The sequence below is a fragment of the Cygnus olor genome, chromosome 2 (genome assembly GCF_009769625.2).
Source record: "Cygnus olor isolate bCygOlo1 chromosome 2, bCygOlo1.pri.v2, whole genome shotgun sequence".
Taxonomy (NCBI): Eukaryota; Metazoa; Chordata; class Aves; order Anseriformes; family Anatidae; genus Cygnus; species Cygnus olor.
The window spans coordinates 77,701,987-77,709,664 of NC_049170.1; the positions used below are offsets into that span (position 1 = coordinate 77,701,987).

Sequence of the window (7,678 nt, forward strand, 5' to 3'; positions counted from 1 at the left end):
GATCCCTCTGAGGGGTGAAAGAGTGCAAAAATGCTTGGAAAATCACATTTGAAGAGAAATTACTGATGGTTTGCCATAAAAATGGAAAGGGGTATCAGGTTCAGTTTGAGTTAAGATTATATGATTTGATTGTCTGTGATTGCACAGGAGTGCCATCAGTGACCCAAGAAGTCTTTTATGCCTGTGTTCCTCACTACCCAAGTGATATAAATTGGTGTAAAGTCCCTTGAGCTTTTCTGTGCTAATTAACTGTGCTCCAATACTACTCACCTTTCAGCAAATCAGCACTGCATTTTAGGTAATTAAGTTTAGCAAATCTCACTGCAGTGAGTATTGGCTTGTGGGAATCTTTCCTGAGGACATCTATCCTTTTCCCTAAAGTTTTAAAGTGTTTATGAAAAGCCATCTTTCTTCAATATACATGAGTATCTGAAGAAGAACATCAGTGCATATCCAGAGTGGCTGGCCTCTCTTTGTGTGTATTGAGAAATAATTTTGCTAAAATAATGATGTCATCTGAAAAGTTTCACTGTGTATATATTATTATTATTTTTGGTCTCATATTTATTGCAGACTGCACAAATCCCTTTTTGTGAGAATTTTTTACTCTTGCTTCAAAGTGGTACTTCTAATTGTGTTGTAGAGTTATCTTCATCACAGTTTTACTTGCCAAGAAAAAAAAAAAAGGAAAAAAAAATAATGTCACTTTTTATTTGAGAAATAGCAAACATCCTTAGAAGGAGAGAGAAATTTGGGCATAGTACAAAAGGGAGCTAGCTCTTAAACCAAGCAAAACAAGTTGTGCTTGTACTTCTCTTAGAAATCCTGCCATGAGGCACAGGGGTTGCACTTGATCATTGATCACACGAGTAGAGAATAATGCAATTCTGCCTCACAGACAAGGTTGATCACCTGAAACTGTAGATGTAGCAAATAATTGTTTCACACATACGTGGTTTGGGACATGAAATCATCTTTTTCCCTCATATTAAGCATAGACAGGAAAGTAGAAGACAGGGACAAGTCTCTGGGTCCTGCTGTGGATGACAGCTTCTGATCCTGGAGACATGCCAGATAGACACTGCTTCATCCCATTAAATATTTTCCTGGTTTGGGGCAATAAATACTCTCTTCTATTTCAGGCTCCCTCAGAGTAGTTCTGCATGCCACTGTGGAATAAATGGTGAATATTAAATTAAATCCTTTGTTGTGTATGAACTGCACTACACAACATGAGGAAGAAAGCAGTAGTGAAGATGGTAAGCCTGCAAGAGGAGGTGCCAAGTACTGCATGATCTCCAGGCATGCATACCTGATGGCGATCCGCTCTGTAACTGTGGATGAAGTAGCCAATTTGATACATGCAAAAATAAAATTATATTAGAAGCATACAACTCTGACATGTGGGTTTGCTCAGAGAAGAAAAAAAATCTGCTGGTTTTCTAGAATATTCTGATTCAATTGCTAACAGTGAAAATGCACAAATTAGGAACATTATGATTTCCTTAAAATGTCTGGCTCAGTGAAAGCAGGGCCTGAGCAAAACAATGTGCCTGCAGTTTTAAAAAGCTCTGCTTTTAGAAATGGGGAACAATTACAAGACTTTTCTTACGAAAGGCATGCTGACAGCTGTACGAAGCCAATGTTAATAGTGCTATTAAAATCAGTGTAAGTGGTTGTGCTAGTAGGGCAATCAAGATTTGGCCCCATACCCTTGCTTTGTAAACATCAGCATCCCTGAGATTAATATAATACTGACTAGCCAATTACATGTTAAAACCTTAGTAAAATTAATTGTGTTTGAAAGGCTGTTCCTTTAAAATGTAAAGCAAATGGCTGAAATGAAATGTGGGATACAGGGGGAGAAGAGAAAATCAATAAACCAGCAAACTGCAAATGATGTGGAAATAACTTCTTTATGTTTTCCTGTTTTTGTAGTTTATAGTTAGCACCAGTACATAAATCTAAGAGCTTTGTGCAAGGGAAGAAAAGTAGATCCAAATCTAAAGAGTGTTGTGGTGAGTTGCCTTTTCCTCAATGAATTCTTCCTTCCATGAAATGTGAGATTGTATTTACTTATTTATTTATTTATTTATTTATTTATTTATTATTTTGTAGTACTGTGTGAAGGTTGGTTAACAAGTGTTTGGGTTTTACTTACTTTTTTTTGTTTGTATGTTTTCTGTATTATGTGTACATATCTCATTTCATTACCACTGATTTTCCAAAACTGGAGTTCACTGATCCTGACAAATTTCCATTAAGTGTTTCTATCAGAAGGGAAGAGAGAGATTTTAAAAATATGTACTGAAAATCATCAAGTACATCAGAGAGATTGTTTGGGTTACCTATAAGGGTTTTATTGTGCCTTGAATTTTTATGTTCCAGAACACAGAATGGAATGGAATGGAATGGAATGGAATGGAATGGAATGGAATGGAATGGAATGGAATGGAATAGTTCAGTTGGAAGGGATCTATAAGATCATTGGCCTGACTGCCTGAACACTTCAGGGCTGACCAAAAGTTAAAGCATATTAATGCGGGCATTGACCAAATGCGTCCTGAACATTGAAAGGCATTGGGCATCAACCACCTCTCTAGGAAGCTTGTTCCAGTGTTCACGAATTTGCATGTAATCTTTATGCAGTGGCCATGCTAATCTTCTATCATTCCAATTTTAGTGTATGTGCTGCTGAAGTGATCACATGTCCAGGTCTATCTTAAAGGCACTAACTGATTAGGAATGCATTTTTAGTTGTGACTGTGTAAACCTGTGCTGGGTGTCTGTCTATACAATGAAATGCTATGGGGTGAAAGGTAGTCCTTAGGAGAATTTCAGAGATCATTCCAGCTACAGGACTGCTGATAGATTACCACAAAAGTGCTCTTGCATCCAGGAAGACTGGCCCCTTCCTCATGATTTCAGAATAAAAAAAGGTGATTGGGAAATGGGCAAGAAAGGTTGGTGTATATCACTAGATGCAGGTATGTCTCCTCATCCATCATTTTCTTGCTTTTCACTTGTATGCTAGAGGCTTATTAAGTACCTCATATATTCACACGTCTGAGAAAGAAGAGAAGGAAAAGGTTTGATTTGGGGATATGGGGGCTGGATATAGAACAAATCTAGCATTCAGCCATCTCAATTGTAAATTGAGGTGAAATGGTCTAGAGCTCTCCCACCTTCAATCCAGCCACTCAACAGAAGAAGATTTATCAGAGTTTGGGTCAGGTTCAGAGGAAAACTTTGGGACCTGGCATGCAAGAGCAGTGCAAAATGATTAAAAGAAATGAATGGATGCAGAAAAGTTGCTAAGGAGAAGATAAGCAGCAGTGCCAGGCCTGCTTAACGAACAGCAATTAACAATGAAGGTGCCAGAGAGTGGTAACATCACTATATGTGGAAAAAAAATATCTGTGTGATATTATATTGTAGTCATTAGGGTTCTTGCAAGGAGCATGTGCTCGAGGCTGGCAACAGCTACTCCTAATTTCATTATTTCTGATCACAGCCAAAAGTGTTTCTGCCACATCTACAGCACAGACCTTTGTGATTGGTCTTGGTCTTTAGGGCTTTAAAGATTTTTGTTGGACATCTCCAGAGCGAGGATCTGGCAAGACCTGAAAGTTTCATGCCCTGGCATGGCAAGATTATGTGGTCAGTGAACCTGCAGATGGACTACATGTTTATGTTCTGAACCTGCTAATGGGGGCTTAAAATGAAATTTTTCATTCAGTTACTTTATTCCTGTCAGAATGAAGTGCCTGAGTAAGCTACTTAACTAGTCGTGACAGGGATTTTATTCTTAGAAGGAGCAGGTAGGGGACTTTAAGCCTAAAGAATGTGCAGAGTGTAGATCAAAAGTAAGATTCTTCACAACAAATTTAGCTTACTTCACTAAACACAAAGCATCTGACAACAGATCAAAGTATTCTTATATTTAGTCACTTTGATAGGTATTGATTTTTATTTTTCTCCACATTTTATTTCCAGAGAATGGCCATAAAGAATTGCAGAAGGATAGGTAGAAAGAGCTCCTCATTTGGTGGGCTGACTGAAATCAATGAAGCCATGGCTGCAGACATCATCTGAGGCCCTGGCCTGTAGGATCCCTTCTTTGCATGAGGAACATGTTATAAATCCTGTGGTAGATTTGTTTGTTTGTTTTCTGGTATCTGATTAAAGTAGTGTGGGGGTGCTTGTAATGTAAATATTTGCATTAAATTAGAAATCTTGGTTTTGAAATTCTGGATTTCAAATAATGAAAGGGGCAACTCAGTTACATAGACAGTGGTGATACATAAAAGTGGATAGAAACACAAGGAATAAGCACATACTTGCAAATATCAGCACACATTTTTACTTTGTTCCTGGACAAAAGACAAAAGTAACTAGAATGAAAAAGAAATAGGAGCTCATTACAGAAAACAGCAGTACTAGAAGTGCTGGGATTAGTGGAAAAGGATGAGTGATTTTACAAATAAGCTTCACTTTTTTAGATGTGTTAAGCTGGAAAGTAATTGTAATCTATGGAGTACAGATAACTAAGAAAATGTCAGTTGATGACTATGGAACGGGAATTTTGCCATAGCTTAATTGGGACTGTCATTTTACGCTGTGCTTCATCACTAACAGTTCAGGGATCTGATCCACAAGTGACTGCACCAATTGGAGTATTTCCATTGCTTTCAGTGATCTTTGGATCAGACTCATGCTGCAGATGCACCCCTCTTCTGTCTGAGGGATAATTTCATACTCAGCTGTCAGAGCTATCAGAAAAGCCTTAGGCAAGGTTAGGAAAGAGCATCTACGTCTGGACAGAGACCTTGAGATGTGAGCAGTATAACGATTTTTAAAACCACCACTGTGATTTTTCTTGGACTAAAAATTTGAATAAATGTATTCCTTTATTGCTAGCTTGTAACAGCCAACCTTCCTAGCGAAAGTAAAGATTTTCCTGTGCATTGAGTCATCTCAAGAACTTTGGAACAGTTGTATCCTACACAAGTCCTATTAAACTAAATGTAGACTGTTGCTACTTTTCTTCCATATAGGAATCATGTGTTTTCTATGTGCAAGTATCAGTTTTGTAATAGTCACTGAGCAGAGCTCCACTGTTTACCTAAACATGTTGAACATGAAGTATCAGAATAATCCCTTAACCTCCAATAGGCTTTTCACCTGTGAACAGTTATGCAGAGCTCAGACATTTGGTGGGACTGGGGCAAGGGTGTTCATTAACCCTCAAAACAGTGTCCAGATACTCAGTTTTGACTAAATGAAGAGTATTGCTTGTAAATTTCAGACTTTAAATGCTTATTCATCCCAGGAAAAATTGAACTACTTTTCTGTCAGCCTGATTGCTGGATGTAGCAATTTGATTCTTTTTAGAACTAGGAAGCAAATGCTTCTACCACCCAAGAAAATGTAAGATAACATCTATTATTGTGTACCCAGTCATTGTCGCTCTTCCACTACACTGTGGATGTCTGTCTTTTTCTTCTGTGTCTTCAGATAGATAAAAGACTCGAAAATAAGTTGCTCAGCTTTATACAACAAAGTGACTTTTAAAATTCATTAACTCTTGTTCTTTCCAATAGAGCTTTTAATGCAGTCACCTTACAATATTTAGCTATAAAATATAGTCCTGCTGGTGTCCTCTAAATAGATTAGTTCACAAAGATAACACCCAAAAAAGTCTTTTTAGTTGCTGTTGGGGAAAAAAAAATAATTTAGTTTAATTTCTGGTGTCTCCAAATGTTGCCCATCTCTCTGTAATTGTATAGCATTATCACTGCTCACTATTCAGTCTATTCTTGCATAGAGAATTGAAACATCATTCGAGTTTCCTCTGAGGATGGATTAACAAGATCTGCTGTGACATGACTTGATTAATTAATGAGACTGGAGTATTCTTTAGTCCTTATGTGCTGTTCTTGAACTTCTTAGACAGGAAAATTCTAACCTTCAATATTTTAGAAGCCAACTGGGTAAAAGCAAAATTCTTGTATGACCTTCACTAATAATAAAACTGAAAATGCATTATAGAGTGCACCTGGATAGTTGTACATATTCAAGGTGATTTAATTCTTTCTTTTTCTTCTCCTTTTCCTTTTTTTTTTTTTTTTCATATTTAAAGAATGAAAGCACATGTGGTTGAAGTACAGAGTACAGAAATCTGCTTCACAGACTGTTTAAAATATAGTCAGATACCCCTCTACCTTTCCTTTAGCAGCCTTCTAAAAATAGAAATATCTCTGTGAGTTCTGCATTGTGAAAAGCAATCTCACCCTGCACACACATCCCTAATGAAATGAAGAAGGTTCTCAAAAGGCAAATACAAGATGACAGCTAGCATATCCCACCCATTGGCTCTGTTTTAGAAACTTTGTGTCCATAATTGAGTAACAGGTATGCAAAACCACCTCTGTGATATATATGCAAGATATATACATTTAAATTCAGCCAGGTCTGTCTAGCTCACCAAGAGACTGAGACTAGTCCAAGACCAAAAAAATCTCTTTCATTTTTCAGATGACATGCACAACAGAGATGTTCAGATCAAAGAAGCATAATAGGTTCCTCTAAAAAAAACTCTGACTGAATTGGAACTCTGAAACTTGTCTCCTACTTATAGGATATTTTTTTTATTTATTTATTATTTTTTTTTGCAGCATTGTATTGTGAGCACTATGAAAATAAATTGCCTAAGAGCTGTGGGAATTATGTCAAGAAATCAAAATCTTTGGTAATGTGGAGATCTGTCAACATTTGTCTTTTCCATAGCAGTTGGTAGTCCTTTCTAGGTAGAAGGGATTTTGACTGGGAACTGAAGAAGTTTCACAGCAAGAAAGATCTGGCTGCAAGCAAGTGAAAGCAGGCTAATTAATCATTCATTGACCAAAGGTCAAAACCCTACAGCGCAAGACTTTCTGGAGACTGTGTTGTAGGCAAAGAACCCTTCTCTCACTTCTTAGAGCTATAGCAGAGAACGTTTGCAATAGAAATGATGTTTGGAGCACTTTAAGCACTGACCTGTTAAATAAAAGAGGTGGAAAGACCATCTTTATCTTCACTGGCTACCTTTTAAACACTGTTTTCTTGAATAAATGCATTCTGTCAAAGCCTCCAAGATTGAGCACTCCAGAAACAACAGGCAGGAGAACTCCTTGTTTGCAATGCTGAAGAGGACAGAGGGGAGCATGATAATACTGTAAATTGATTTTTTCTGTGGATCTTAGTTGGTTTTGTCATAAAGTCATCTCAGTGGAAGCTCTCAGGATCTATAGTTTGCATGTTGGTGCTAAGGATGGTGGATAGCTTTTCGCCACCTTCCCCACTGTGACCGAACAGAAAGAAATCCTTTGTGAAATTAAGCTCACGAGCCTTACTTATATTCTGTACTCCTCTCAATAAATTGTTTCTCAGTATGTTAGAGTAAATGTTACAAATTTCATGTACAGTGAAAAACAGAGTTGGAAATTAGATTTGCTATCTAATCAAACAGGGATCAAAATGATTGTTGCTATTGTATACGAAGAAAGGCAATAACTATGAAATGTACATTTCCTCCTCAGAGATATTTTGAAAGAAATTAATAAGATTAACATTGCAGATGTCAGCTGTTTTTGCCTTTTTGAATGCCAGACAGCATTAGCAAAAAAGAACCAGATGT

The 7,678-nt window shown here is 37.2% G+C and overlaps 1 long non-coding RNA gene and 1 other non-coding gene across 2 annotated transcripts; one reads left to right on the forward strand and one right to left on the reverse strand.

The window, feature by feature from the left end:
- The first annotated feature begins 1,139 nt into the window (after positions 1-1,139).
- On the forward strand, positions 1,140-4,191 carry LOC121065895. The gene is made up of 3 exons (XR_005817382.1): positions 1,140-1,259; positions 1,939-2,018; positions 3,997-4,191. It is a non-coding gene; the product is annotated as an uncharacterized LOC121065895 (long non-coding RNA).
- Positions 2,605-2,707, reverse strand: LOC121066709. The gene has a single exon (XR_005817929.1). It is a non-coding gene; the product is annotated as a U6 spliceosomal RNA (small nuclear RNA).
- Positions 4,192-7,678: the final 3,487 nt, after the last annotated feature.